The sequence below is a fragment of the Abramis brama genome (assembly GCF_963993115.1).
Source record: "Abramis brama genome assembly, chromosome: 12".
Classification (NCBI taxonomy): domain Eukaryota; kingdom Metazoa; phylum Chordata; class Actinopteri; order Cypriniformes; family Leuciscidae; genus Abramis; species Abramis brama.
Genome location: NC_139974.1, coordinates 27,773,358 through 27,788,899, shown reverse-complemented (window position 1 = coordinate 27,788,899; position 15,542 = coordinate 27,773,358). Strand labels below are relative to the sequence as shown.

At 37.4% G+C, this 15,542-nt stretch overlaps 1 protein-coding gene across 1 annotated transcript in view; it reads left to right on the top strand.

Annotated features, from left to right (window-relative positions):
- The first annotated feature begins 3,365 nt into the window (after nt 1-3,365).
- ptp4a3a (protein tyrosine phosphatase 4A3a) overlaps nt 3,366-15,542 on the top strand; it is a 31,207-nt gene continuing 19,030 nt past the window's right edge. The window contains exon 1 of the mRNA XM_084130222.1: nt 3,366-3,465. The gene's annotated coding sequence lies outside the window, so the exon portion shown is untranslated. The remainder of the gene's footprint in view (nt 3,466-15,542) is intronic.

The following is a 15,542-nucleotide window of genomic DNA, read 5'->3' as shown; positions in this document are numbered from 1 at the left end:
TAGGCCTAATGAAAGCGGACATCTCTTCAGTGGGTTGTACTGTAATTGAATGTTTTTTGGACTGTTCTGCTAATAAAACACTGACGAAATATCTGTACTACGAAACTTCAGTTGACAGAAAACTCCAGACAACATGCTGTGTATAATTAGGCTATAAGTGACAGAGAGGGTAGCTACATATTGTTGAATAAGCATAATAGATATAGGCTACTTTTTACATTAAATTGTTAAATGGACATAGGCTTATAATTGATGCCGCAAGGCTACAACAACTTACCTCGTAAAAGGTTAATCTTTTCTCAGGTGCGTTTTGAATGACATAAGCGATCAGACCCAGGTACGTCATTTTCTGTTTGGAGTATCTCTTGTATTTTCTTCTGACCACCAGCATGTCTGCGCGCTCTCGCTGCATCTCTGTGAACATCTGAAGTGAGCTGCTAGTGATGACGAGTGTTTGTCGTGGAGTTTGTCGGCCTATATATGAAGAACGACGGCTATAGTAGATGTAGATGTGCATTCCTCATTAATGTCTCTTTTACATAATTGATGGAGGTGTTAATTCGTGGGCGGGCATGCCTGGACCACCACAGTCTATTGGCTACAGTACAAATGTTTTAATATTGTAACATGCACACACCTGAAATAAAGAGTTTGAAAATATAAAGAAATAATGTCAAACATAAACTCAAATTTAGAGATAAAATCTTAATAATTAAACTAAACATACAAACATTGTATTAATAGTCACGTTGTATGTAGGCTATAATTGTCTTAATATTAGGCTATTTTAAAACATAACAAATGAATATATAGGCTATTTTATTAAATAATGAAATTTTGTAATTTTTTTTAGATTAAATAAATGTAAAAACAAACCTAATGTTATATGATGGGATTGTTTAAGTGGTTCAGTATGGTTACAGTATGTTTTCACATAGCCCTGTTCCTCTGTGATGGATGATATGGAGCTCCTCCATGATTTATAGCACCTTTCTGAATCCTTTCTGTTTTTTAGGAGAAATAATAATCAAAACTACAATGGACCAAAAGTTGCTTTGTAATCACAGAGCAATACAAGCTTATTAGCAAACAAAAAAGTAAACCAATTTATTTAATTCAAAATGTGAATTCCCAACATTCCAATGTTTCTTGTCATGAGACATGAATTCACACGTGACATTCATGTGCCAATGAAATAATTCACAATGAGTCCATTTAACTGACTTGTTCACAACCTCTTTAAATGATAACTGCATTTAAAATACAAAACAAATGAACAGATAATACAATAAATGTTTTCTTAACTTATTTATTTATAAAGTTATTCTTTGCTTAAATGTAGAACCGCGTTTAAGTTACACAAAGTACAGGTCTGTGCCTCGCGGAGGCGCTGCTTTCCCGCTCCAAAAGTGACTCGATGGAAAACGGGCTTCTACGTTTTCCATAAAGGTCAGGAAAAAAGTCACACAAACCACGGAAGTGTCGTCGCAGTAGGCTATCTTTGGGGTGATTTTAATATCACTTTACAAAAGTTGCGCTAAGTTACATGGGAACTGCGGATTTATAGGCACCTGCAAAAACGAATGGACAAACATTATTAGCCAAGCCGAAGTAGTAGTAGACTACAATAAAACCGAAACGTTATCTCATAATATAACGATATCTCATCTAATTGATGGATGTGTTAACACGTGGGCTGGCATCACAGCTGTATGTTAATATTGTAACATAGGCATATTCAACACTGTAGCCTAAGTTTGAACATTGAGAATACATGTAAAAATTCCCAAATATAGCCTACCAATAACATCCAAATACACATTTTATTAAATAATTAGGTGGTTGTTTTAATAGGCCTAGGCCTATTATTTAAACCAATAAATAGGCTATAAAATGTAGTCTAGGCTATAATCTTTTATCATATTATCTGAATAAATAAATAAGAATGGGGTCCATAAGCCTGCTAAAAATACAACTCAAGGTTTTAATAAGGACGACAAGATTTGTAGCATAGGCTAATCACAGATCAATTCAATCTGGATCAAAACATCGCATTCCAAACATTCCATAGTATCAACAGCTTGGCTACATTAATAGGCTACTAAAGGGTTAAGGGTTAGCCTAATCAAAGCTGTATTAAATTTAATTTCGACCATTTTCATGCCATGAGGGCAGTTTTCTTAATTCAGACATTTAGATAAAACTTCTTGTTAAACCACTAGCACGGCTATTTAATAAATGCATGAATATTTAAAAATTCCAAACAAACACGGACTCATAAAGATTTGAAATCGCGCTTTAGATTTTAATCTGGCGCTGTCGTCATGTTGCTGGTCGTGACGCAGAATCAATGGAGAGTGTGGGAGGACCAAATAATCGAGAACGTGCTAGGTAGTTCAATTCATTTTACAGAATCGATTCCTTTGAACACATCATTTTAATAAGTCATATTCAACAACCGATTCAAGATTCACTGAGAACACTGATGCATGTTAGGGAAAGGGAATCCCCACAAGTTGTATTTGGATTTTTTTAATATTATTTTTAAATTTTATATTAGGCATATATATATATATAGGCGTAGGCCTATATATATATATATAGGCCTATATATATATATATATATATATATATATATATATATATATATATATATATATATATATATATAGGCCTATATATATTATTTTTTTTCTATTTTTTTTAAATCATATTGTTGATTAGCATATGATGTAATTTAGGCCAACAATGGCTATATTGTGTTGAAACTAATTGTGCAACATTCACAGTTTACCATTACGGTAATTTGGAACATGTTAGTAGGCCTAGCCTAACAATTGTTACTAGCCTAACAATTAGATAGACTAACAACAATCTAAATAATACGTGATATCCTAATAATTATTATTATAATAATATGTTTAATATACTGATTATGTTTTTTTTTTTTTATTTGCCCTATTTATAGTAGCCTATAGCCACACACAACTATTATTTATTTTTTTTAAATAAAATTGTAGGCTTAATTAATACTATTGCACATGACAGCCCATTCAAATTCGAAAACTCACTTAGGAATGAAATCAATTTAAAAAATAAATAAATAAAATGTCTGGATATTTGTCCAAACAAATGAAAGCATAAAACGCCACACATTAAGTAGGCCTAGCCTATGCTGTTCGTTCGTCCATTATTAACAGTGGCTGTTTTCGTCCAAATTGAAAAAACTATTTTTTTTTAGTCACACTGATTTGTCCATTCATTTGATGAATCAAACGTTATCAAGGTTTGTTAGAACTCCGGCAAATTGATCTGGTTGAACCATTTGGTTTTGCGAATCGGTTCCTCTGATTCACGAGAAAGAACTTCGAACAGAACGATTGGCTCGCGAATCAGACATCACTACGATCGCATGGCGAGGCTTGAGTCACTCAGACATTGTAGATTATTTGCTGGAACCTTTCGGTAAGTAGAATGAAGGCACAATCTTTCGCAATCTATCTTAATAAATGCGTATTATATGTTAAAAACTGACTGTTGAAAATAGACTTGATGAGCGACCAGAGCGCCATGTATGATGAGCATTTAAGCGAATTGTGTGGCTGAGGAGGGTGTTGCCCAAATACCGGCTTTCTGTCGGAAATCATGGTTGGCAGAGTTATCAGTGTAGTTTTCGGTTATTTTTCCTGAATTATAGTAGCTGTAAATAACATTTTGCATAAAAAGCTGTGTTAATGTCCTTAACATGCTGTTTTGTGGGATATGTCGAGACAAATGTCCGGGGGGGACCAGCATAAACTAAATGTTACAGGATTTTAGTAAAATAACAAAGACTATACACGATTTTCGTTTTAAAATGAGGTTTAATAATTTTGTATTGTCAGTCTAAAGGCCAGTTTCAACGGTTTAGGGCGACATCTTGTCATTTTTCTGTCCACGTCTCAGTGTCGTTAAAGCTCCAAATTGAAAGCTATGTACGAAGTAGGCTACTTATGTGGGGGAAAAATAGACCTATTGAATTTTTTTTTTTTCCATGATAAGAACCCTTGGCTATTTCAGCATTATTGTCAATAGGAGAGTAAACATGTCTTTCTACCCATACCATCGCAGCATCTGGTTAGAAACCGGAGTAATTCAGCCAGGTCACCCACATCACAGATTCATATTTTAGTCAGGATTTGTGCCAGTTTCATAAGTCTTTTGACGTAAGAGGGATGCTGAACAAGGTAATTTCTTCTATTATTGAGTGATGACATTTTAGTGGTATGCATTGTGTTTGTGTTCCATAGACCTGTCATGATAGCAGAAAGTAAGACACCCACCCAACAGGTCATTCACCTTTCAGACTGACAATTCACATTTACAGATGACTTTTACAAGTTATCTTACACATTTGACTGCTATGGTTGCACTTTGGCTACATTTTCATTTTTTTTAGGCCTATTTGTTGTCAGCTTTGTTTGCTGTGTTGCAATTACAAATGTTGTTTGTAGAGTTGTTTTTAATTCATACTGCCCGCTCTCACATGTTTTAACTAATGTCTGCTTAAAGGCTAGAGGCAATGCTGTTTTCTGCAGAAGAAAATGTTTTAGCGGAGAAAGTCAGCTGTTTTCATCAGAAATGCATCACATTTACGCTCCAAGCCCGTGGTATTTTTGTCTGCTTTGCACATTGTTTTTCATTCTCTACATTGGACTTCTTATGTGGTAAGAGAAAGACCAGCAAATTCTCAGGACCAAGAATTCTGCAGAGCTTTCCCCAAGAGGGTCCCGATCCTCAAATAAATACTTCCACATGACCTTCAGTCCGTGTGCCAGAAAGAGCTGTTTCTGCACTCTCAGTGACGTGCAGGATTCCTTGAGATGTCAGTGACTGCTCTTTTTTTGCAGTGCGGTTTTAGCTATATGGAGCTCCTCTTTTGTTCAGTTCCTTGGGAATTTTACTTGCCCTGAGCTGTGGTCTATAAAACTTGATCGCGAGGTTGTAGGGTGCCAGGGAAATGTAGATCTCATCTGCCCAGCTGGATAACCAGGCAGGCACTAACATCTTACATGAAAGAAAAATCACATGGAGCTCCTTCCTAAAATGCCAGAGGTGGTGTTTGTCCATGGTAGGGGTCACGGAGCTCTTTATTCTAATCATATCCGAAAAATCGTTGTGTATTCTCTCTGGGTTTACTTTGATAGTTACCAGCCCCTGCAGAATGAAAATGAATAAACATGCTCCTATCTCCAGCTTTGAAGTATGTGCCAAAGTTGGTGAGCATCAGTCAGCACTTAACCCCAAACCGGATATGGGTCATGCAATTATCTGTTTGATAAACAGTTGTTAGCCACACACAGTGTGCCAGGGTGTATGCCAACTTGCACTTAGCCGCAGGTGATTTAGGCTAATTTATGTTCCAGATGTTAGTCATTTAGGCTATGTGCTGATAAGATGCGACTTGTGCATGTTTGTGGGGCGAATTTCAGTGCAGAGCATTTAACGTGCATAATAATATATGATATTTTTTTTAATTCCATGCGTTTATTAGCTTAAATTGGACAGACTAGAAATATTTTCATTATTAATATTAACTCAAATTGTCATTGCATGCATGCATTCTTGTGCACAAGAACATATTTGCTTAGGCACAAGACTTCACAAGTTTTCACTGTTTTTCTCAGGTTTAGTTGCTGACTCAAAGTTGAAGTGGGATTGGTGGTCCAGGTGGTTTGTCTGCTGTTCATTTGTGTGTGAGAACTCTCTTAGTTCAGTGATGCAAATATTCTTGCAGGTGCACATGAGCGCAGCACACACAGATGTATTGAACTGTGGGTACATCCAATTTTACTCAAACAAATAACATCCCGCAAATCAATCAGAAACACTCTCCAGCCGACTGGAACTTTATTCATCATGTCAAATTATGGAATTCCATTGGGAGCTTAATGTGAATTATTGATCATCTGCCCATCCAGAAAAAAAAAACAGTTATGAAAATGTGTGCCTAATTGGAAGTGAATTGATTTCTGCTAACATTCCTTAAACAAAGAACATGTCATGGAAAACTATCATTCAGGAAATAGGGGTGGGCGATATACGGTAGACACGATTAACCGATAGAAATTTGTCAACCTGTAGAGATTTTTGACTATCGTCTCTATTGCGGTTACGCTCATGTGACGTTGCTGTGCTGCGCAGTAGCAGTAAGCTGCGAAAGACAACTAATTTTTTCAGTACATGTGCGTGCTCTCTACGCAAGACACGCGACATGAAGCCCTTGCTCATAGAGCGCGTGAAAACTGAACTCAAGTGCTTTTTGCGCCTATAATTGGGCTTGAATGGTTAAATACACATACCTATGTGTCAAAGTGAAGTCATGTCTTATGTAAACGTAAGCAGTTGAGAAAGAACAATGCACGAGTATAATGGATCCGTGCAGTCGGTCTTAAAGTGATAGCATCCAAATTTACCTGCTGTCATTATTAATGTTATTCAAACAACTAAAAATAGAGGAAATCTCTCACTGCTCTTGACTGAATCACTTTTGTAACTTTAATAATAATAAATAGGCTATATTTTAATTTATTTATTTTATTTATGTTTTATACATTTAATTATACATTTTAGGCTATAAATAGTAGGCTATTTCTAGTGCTTGATGGTTTTCAGGTAGGTCCATTTCATTTGTGTCTTGGTTCTATGGTTTTCTTTGGTCTTTCTTAATCACTGTTTATTTGTCTTCAGGAAGCTTGAGAGTTTTTTTAGGCTAGTATTCGTTTTTTAAATGAAATTGTATTTTTTTCTATGTAATCGACTGTTGTTTCCAGTGTCGACAAGTAGCAGCTATACCGTTTAGTCGACTAGTCTTGCACATCCGTAATAAATGACCACATTTTAGGGATGGGTTCCTCAAATCAGGCTCTTTCAATCATGCAAGTAGCTCCTTTTTCTTTGAACGGGGAAACATCAAATTATCAAAAGCTGTTCACCACGATTAAATCACCAGTGAAATCCGACAACAACTGTATAATAAATTTTGTTTCTAAAAGCTCGGATCATGACAAAAAACCCTGCATTTCTCAGGCTAGACCAGTCATTATGCGTATATCTCAGAACACTGACTGTTTCTATAGCTGCCAAAGCTTCTAAAGGCGGCTGCAGTGACGCAGTGACTTTGGCTCTTTTATTTAGAAGACGGGACTTCTTCCGCCATATTGCGCATTGCACTTTCCCATTCATAGTAATATGAGTGCTCCGTCTTTGTATATCAAAAGTCTTTGGTTTATCTCAACCCTGATCAAACTCGCTTAACTGAAGGGGTGGTATAATGCCCCTTTTCACAAGATGTAAAATAAGTCTCTGATGTCCTCAGAGTGTGTATGTGAAGTTTTAGCTCAAAATACCCCACAGATAATTTTTTATAGCATGTTAAAATCGTCCCTTTTTGAGGGTGAGCAAAACGCGTCGTTTTGTGTGTCCATTTAAATGCAAATGAGCTGCTGCTCCCTTTCAAGAAGAGGGCGGAGCTACAAAAGCAGCTCCGATTACCTCACGCAGACACGCACTGAAATGTCAGAAACTGTTCTGCCTTTTATGTTCAAACTGGAGTCGGACAATGATGGAGAGACTCAAGAAGAAGTGAACATGTATGCAACAGGACATTTCTGAATGGTTAGTTGATGAATTGATGTAGCGGAGTTAACTAGCCTATCTTCTAGTCATTGATTAGCATATTCTGTCATGATAATCTATAAATGCGTTCCCGGGGCGGGGTTTATGTAAATTTTAGGGTCTGTGATGTCACTAACCCGAGAGGAAGCTCGTGTAGTCCCTATCAGTCAGTTTGGCGTTTGTTGTAGTCCTTAAAAATCGATTTCTGTAAAAGAAAATATCTCCCTTTGCTTTGAACTTTGAGCGTTGTAGCTTTGCAGATGTTGTTTATGCTCAAACAGCAACATAACGCACTAACTAAAGTTAGAAAAGTGAAATCATAATCAACCACCCCTTTAACTGAAATTATCTAGTAACTCTGAAGACCCTGATTAGCTTGTTCCGGTATGTTTGATTAGGTTTGGAACTAAACTCTGTAGGTCAATGGCCCTCCAGGACCGGATTTGAGGAACCCTGTGTTAGGACTTAAGTGTTGCAGCACCAGGACCTAAAGAAAAGCAGAAATATGCTTTATTAAATGATTCATTCATTGTTTAATACTATCATATTGCAATTCAAACCTCATTATCATTTTCTGACCACTCATGCAGCCTGTTTTATATTGTCATCCTTCAACTATTTCTGTGTGAAGAAGATGTGCACAAACCCAATTCAGTTTCTTCTTAGACAATTGTAAGAACCTCCCATGCCCTTTACGTAACAAACATCTTTAACTGTAAACTCTCCAACATACAGCTGCCAAACAACATTTCAGCTGTTGCCAAGTAAACATAACTTTGGTTTCGTTTTTCACAGCAGGGGAGTTATTAAGCCGTACGCTCCAGAGCTCCTACTGATGTGCTCTTACTTGTGTTAGAAGTGTTTAGTGTTGCTCTGACAACTCCTTGTCTACCTTAATTGTGTTCTGTCTGTACAGAGAAATAGAACTCTTTGTGACTTGTAGCACTTGTCAGTGTTTCCCACATGATCCTCCTCCCCAGAAATTGGCTTACAAACAAGGATGTTAAACAAAAACTTTTTATTGCCATTTTAATAAATAACACAATGTGGTTTTCTATAACATAATGTAATTTAACCAGCCAGTAAGTAGATTTTATTACCATTGCTAAGTTTTAAATTTCAGTTGCTGTGTGCGTTATAGAACGTTATAGTGTTATAAGAACAATTATAGTGCTCTCTACTCCAGTGTTGTGATCTAGCCTAACTGACACCCGGGAGAAAGTAACATGTGAAACTCCAGCCAGATTAAGTCCTTTTATGCAAAACCATAGGCCTTTATCTACAGACCTTTATCTACAGATCTACAGTATAATAGGAACATTGAATCATCTTGGAGAGTTTCATCATGTTGACTGTCGTAACCAAAAATATGCCGCCCTACCCCACTATTTTAATATAGGCCTGTTTTCTGTCCAATTTTTGTGTTACTTGAAATAAAAGTCTGGTTTTTTTTTTTATTGGCTTGATTTTTTTCATTTTCGGTCATCAGTCATTTTCGGTTTCGGTTTTCGGCCAAGTGCATCCAGAATTTTCGGTTTCGGCCCAGAATTTTCATTTCGGTGCATCCCTAGTTGCAGGGATGCTTTCTTGTGACAATTGTTTGCTGGATATTTTTATTTTTTTAAATATCATTTAAATAGATTTTACACACTGAAAGCATTATCGTATCGCATTAATAAACGTCATCACAGATCATATTTTTTTCAGTATTATTCAACCCAGTAGCTAACTAATAGCAGTATTTTGAGTCGGACCTAATGAACTGTGGTTCAGTAAGCGAGCATCTGAGATGATTCAGTCAGGAAGTGAGTTTGTCTGACCGATTCAGTCTGATATAATTTATTGCCTTGGTGTTGCAGATTCAAGCGCAGTGGCACTCCGGAAACACTGATGGAATTCAACTTTTTATCTGCTTTTAATTAAGCTCAGTTCATTGGTTGTGGACTGAGGTGTACTAAATGTAATATTTAGCCAACATACATCAGATATCAAACTGTAGTCTTCCAGAAGGCATTGTTCCATACATTTGATTCAGGATCCAAGATGACAGTTCTCATGACAGCCTCTGACTCGCACCAACTGCGTCATTGTACAGATGTCTCGAGAGGCTCCTCTGGTTCAGGCTTGTTAGGATGATGAGATGGAGTTAATTAATAGTTTATCATTTACATTTAATCATTTAGCAGAAGCTTTTGTCCAAAGCGACTTACAAATGAGAACAACAGAAGCAATCAAATCAACAAGAGGGCAACATTATGTAGTAAGTCAAGTCAAGTCCCAGTTAGTCAAGCAAAGTTTTTTTTTTTTTTTTTAAATAGAGAAACAGAATAGAATAGAACAAGTAAGTGCTAATATTAATGGGTCAAGTGTTCACAAAACACTTTAGCCATAGCTGCTCAGATTGAGTTAGGCAGATCATTTCACCAGCAGGGAACAGTCAGATGAGGAAAAGGTCCATGAGAGTCATTTTGTGCCTCTTTTGGATGGCACCACAAGGCGCCATTCACTTGCAGAACGCAGGCTTCTGTATGGCACATACGTTGTGAGTTTAGGTATAGTGGTGCAGTGGTTGTCTTGTAGGCAAACATCAGAGCCTTAAATTTGATTAACAACATTAAAATTGGATGGGTCAGTCAGGAAGTGAGTTTGTCTGACCGATTCAATCTGATATAATTTATTGCCTTGGTGTTGCAGATTCAAGCGCAGTGGCTTTCCTTATGTGTACCTAAACAACATTAAAATTGGATAGGTAATATTTAGAGCTTTGAAGTGCTGGAAAAGTGTGAAGTACTTTAAAAAGTCCTTTAAAAAAGTGGTTGAAATATTCAACTATTTCTGCCACAATACCATGGTTACAGGTAATGTCACTACATTAAATCCATGGTGAATGTTAGTGATTTGTGGACTGGAGAGCCTTCTATAACTTGTTCGTTCATGGCACAATGTTTTTCTTGGTTTCCACGTCAGCGCTGTTTGATCTGATACAGTATCTATGGTAACAGAGAATTCTTCGCCGAATTTGGATGCTAATGTCTAATATTGCTCCGAGCTAATAAACGGTCCACTCTGCATGGCTCAAACAAGATGCTTCTTGTTTGAGCCATGCAGAGTGGACCATTTATTAGTTTTATTTCGTTCTGCTTTCATTTCGTTTGCCTTATGATGTTTCTCATATGCAACAGAAATGGCAGTTCTTATCAGTTGGGCGACGTGGTCTAACAAAATCTAGTTGCGCCGGCAGGAAAAAGGTTTGCGACCATTTGGTTGCAGTCTGGAGCCCATGAGCGCTGAATCACAACAAATCAAAAGCAAAAATAAAATTCATAATCATAAAAGGCGAACTGTGGTTAATTGTTGATTTTTTGCAAGTCAGATAATCAAAGGTCTGGCTACGTAAGACACGTTAAAACTAGTAACCAATAGGGCTGGGCGATATATCGCATGACATTGTTATGCACATCTCGTCAGTAAAGCCGGTTCCTTGATTAGTAGTAAATCGCCATCACCTGCTTTCAGATGGAGCGGCATTTACTACACAGAGCCGTAGTTCACTGACAAGCTGAGCCATATCGCATTAATTATCGCAGGCGATACGTCCATGATAATTAATGCGATATGGCTCAGCTTGTCAGTGAACTACGGCTCTGTGTAGTAAATGCCGCTCCATCTGAAAGCAGGTGATGGCGATTTACTACTAATCAAGGAACCGGCTTTACTGACGAGATGCGCATAACAATGCCATGCGGTATATTGCCCAGCCCTAGTAACCAACAGTGTAACATGCAATTAATATAGAATACAAAAGGCCAACTGAAATCACCTTTAATTGGTGATATATATTCGCACATTACTTAAAAAGCCTGTGATCTCAACAGGAAGTTATGCAACGGTGAACGTAACCAGTGTTTTTTTATTGTCTTACATCCATTAACTTGAAACACCGGTGAAAGCAATCACTCTGCACAGATCTACCTCCCGATGTTGTATTGCTCTTTTACAGTGGCTTATTGTTCTCATCCCATGAAGTGGTTATAATAGAAATGCTTTTAATTAATCCAGTGGAGGGCCATGGGTGGCTGCCCGAGCCTGCTGTGACGCAAGACTGGGATTTAATCACGAGAAGATGGGGTGGGAAAAGAGGGAAAACTCATTCCCCCCATGTCAGGCTGTTAAAAATGGCAAAACTTCTGGTGTTCAGTCAGGAAACTATTCACATCACGCTACGAGATTAAAGATTTAAAATAGGCGTTGGGCGGCATTTAATCCCATACAATAATGTAAAATGTGAGGCCCGTGTTTAAAGTCGAAGTGAACATTTTGAATGGCAAAATATTTTATATATATAATATCCCAGTTTTATGTGCAGTGTGTTTGGGAAACATATTTGGACCTTAGTTGTGTTTGAAACCACACCATTTGTGATTAAACATTTATATCTACTGAAATAAATTCGGGGTGAAAACACAATTGAATGTTAATGTCACATTCGGGTACTAAATTGTAAGACCTGCACCATATGATTTGTGTGATGCGATGCAGCAGTCTCCTTCAAGGAGATTTAGGATTTGTGCTTTGGCCAACTGAACAGACTTCCCAGACTCTTTTCCCCTCTGCTTCATGGAGGATGATGGAAGAGTCTAGCTCACATGCCACATGCACTGCATTTAAAGGTGCAGAAAGTGTAGATTAGTAAAAAATATTCTTTCGTAAGTAATTTTCCTTTGGGATTACACTGCATGGTAGGCTTGGTGTTTCTTTAATGTGTGGATGAAATGTTTAGTACTAAAGTAAATGAGATCAATTTCAGTTTTATTTTGTCTTTAAAGCTGCAGTCCGTAACTTTTTTTATTTTCAAAATTTATATATTAAGCGAGTAGGGCTGTCACTTTTGTGAAAAAATCCTGTTTGATTTTTGAGACACAAGTGTTCATTGAATCGATTGTAAAATCGATTTTCCATGTCTAAAGACGTTTCCATTTTAAACGCCAAATATGGGCAAATCCACGGACAACTAACAGGCATTAGGACGAACGTTAAGAGGGCGCTTGAGACGCGCACAAGTCAGCAATATTCCTGATGATTTATTGGTGTGAAGTTTCGTGCACAATGACAAACAGGAGTACAACATTCTAAAAACAAAACAATAAGCAGAGTGGACTGCCATAACATCAATGAAAAACATTACTGCAGGCTTCAACATAGCTGTGTTTACAATTAGAAATGTCAAACAAATTTCGCCTACATAGGCGATTGTAGACTGTAGCCCGAATCTGTATCTGTATGCATGAGACTGTCTGCATACCGGCAGAATTCACAGTTTTGTTGTAAAAAGAGACACATTATGCAGAAGTATAATTTGCTGTTATGCGTGTTTGTCAGAGCCTGCAGTTGCTGTGTGACGCGCGTTCGCTGCGGGCGTATCGTGACGAGCTGGACGCGCTCCGAGAAAAGACCGTTAAAATCGATTCCCTATTTTCGTTTTCGAAACTTGCGTTGGTTGGTCCGATTGACTGTGCAATCGATTTTCGAACGTAAAGTGACAGCCCTATAAGCGAGTGCATCATGAATCCATTTTCCAAACTGTGTTTTTGTCTTATCTTCAATCACTACGGTGCACACCTATAATTAGTGTTTATATTCAGACTATCTTAGACTGGTACGGGTCATACCCCTGCGGAGTAACCCAATACATGCGTGACTCGTCATAGACATAAACAGAGAGAAGTAGCTCTGGCTACAATGTTCTTCCGCAAGACGCATGTAGTTCTGTTTGTTAACTGCTAGAGCGCCAAAAGTTACAGTTTTAAAGTCAACATGAAATGGCATTCGCAGCCCATTTTACATCTGTAATGTAACGTATTTCCAAGTCAAACAGGATATTCAGTGTGAAAATGTGTAGGGCAGTGCCAAAATTGTTTCCAGTTAATTTTATTTAGCGTTTTGAGTCTTTGTGTCATGTTGGTAGACACAAGTGTTTGCCTCCCCTGTCTTTGTCGTCTTCTTTTTTTTTACAATACTGACGGTCCAGCTGCAGTTCTCAGACAGGAAACCCTCTGACATCAGCATAAGTTTGCGTGTTGTTTGAAAACACACAGCTGCAGACACAGGGAATGTCCCATGAAAAAAAAAAAAGCAGCATCCAAAATACCCACTTTGACTATGAGTGTTTCCCAACCTTTTTGCCACAGCACAGTTTTGATAAGTAAAAAATCCCACGGCAAACGGGCAGAAATCTTGTGTTTTTTAAATAATTAAACATCAAAGTTGGTATTGTGACTTTCTATATGGTCATGCATGTCACTAAAATTAAATGACCATTTAATGAAAATCAAGCTCAAATGGAGTTCTGAGGTTTTTGACCAGTGATTGACAGAGATGTGCGTTTTGTCCATCACTGGAACAGCCGCATCTGAGACAGTCTCAGCATTACGTTTTAATCAACTTACAGGTTATAGCCTAAGTTAATTGTTAATTGTAAAAGATGTGAGGTTTCCGCCTGATAACGACGATATAGCCTTATTTGTAGCATTTATTCATTTATTTTTTGTCATTTGACAACCTCTCACGGCACATTAGCGTGCTGGGGCATCCTCTTGCTGAATAGTGTTCATTGCACACTAAAGTGTGTGTGTGTGTGCGTGTTTGTTTCATTGATACTTGCGAGACAGGATGAGGGATTTCCTGTGTTGTGATCTCCTTCCCTGCTCTGGCAAATTTTGGCAGTCCTGACCTTTCAGAGTTCTGTGAGAATTTGGAGTCCTGCATTCAGACAGACCTGCAGACCAGACCACTGGTGGTCTCCTAGGGGTTTACAGGAAGGCCAAATTGTCCACCTTCTTGTGAAAGAAGATCCCAGAGGATTGTGAAGTTTTTGAAGTGAAATTATGTTTATTCGAATTTGGTTGATTCAAATTTGGTAGAAATGTTTATATATTTTGTCTAATGATTAGGTCTTAAAGTGACATCAGCCTAATATTCTTGCTTGTCTGTGTAAGTAATGTTGATCAAACAAGAAAAGACAAAGATAATAAAAGTAACTCATTGCATAGTCTTCACAGTATAAATAAATATAGATCAATCCTACTAGATCAACTAAAGAGCAATGTTGTTTTACATTTGACTACTTTCTGTTGATAAAGACTTCTGTTTTTTTTGTTTTTTTTCACAGGAATGCTGTATTTGTTAAGCTCTAAGTTGTTCCTAATCACCTCTAAGAGAGGGAATGGAACATGTTGCACATAAATAAAATGTTGTCAATTCATGATACTTTCTTATCTCTTTATTTTACGATACTTAAAATATATTGTTAAGAATAGTCAAGTCAAGTCACCTTCATTTATATAGCGCTTTTAACAATATAGGTTGTTTCAAAGCAGCTTTACAGTGATAATAGGAAGTAACAGAGATTGTTTTGGCTTTACAGCAGCTCTGGAATAAAACTATTGTCCAGCTAAAGTTAGTTTTGATTGATTGATTCACTTCCGTTGCAGAGATCATTAGTTATTAACTTAGGGGCCGCTAACACGACACCGTTCTAACAGAAAGCAGAGCACTCAGCGCTAGGGGTGGGGGAAAAAGAGACGTATGATGGTCGAGCGCAAAATTTGAACGGCACCCTCTTCGTTAAAAGCTAACGTATGGAAAATTGGCAATTTCAGTTGTGACCTATTTTCTATTTTTTGTATGAGAGCTGCTTTCTGTATTGTTTAGTTTACACATCAATGTGCTGTAAACCGATCTGTTATACGTAGGTTTACTGTACTGCACTCCACAGTCACAGTGTGTATCAGTGCAATGCCAGTCACAAAAAGTTACATTTTGACTGTGCTCTCTGCAGATGTTCACTTTTTTGTATAAGCTGTTTTTCAAATTTCAAGTCGCAACTC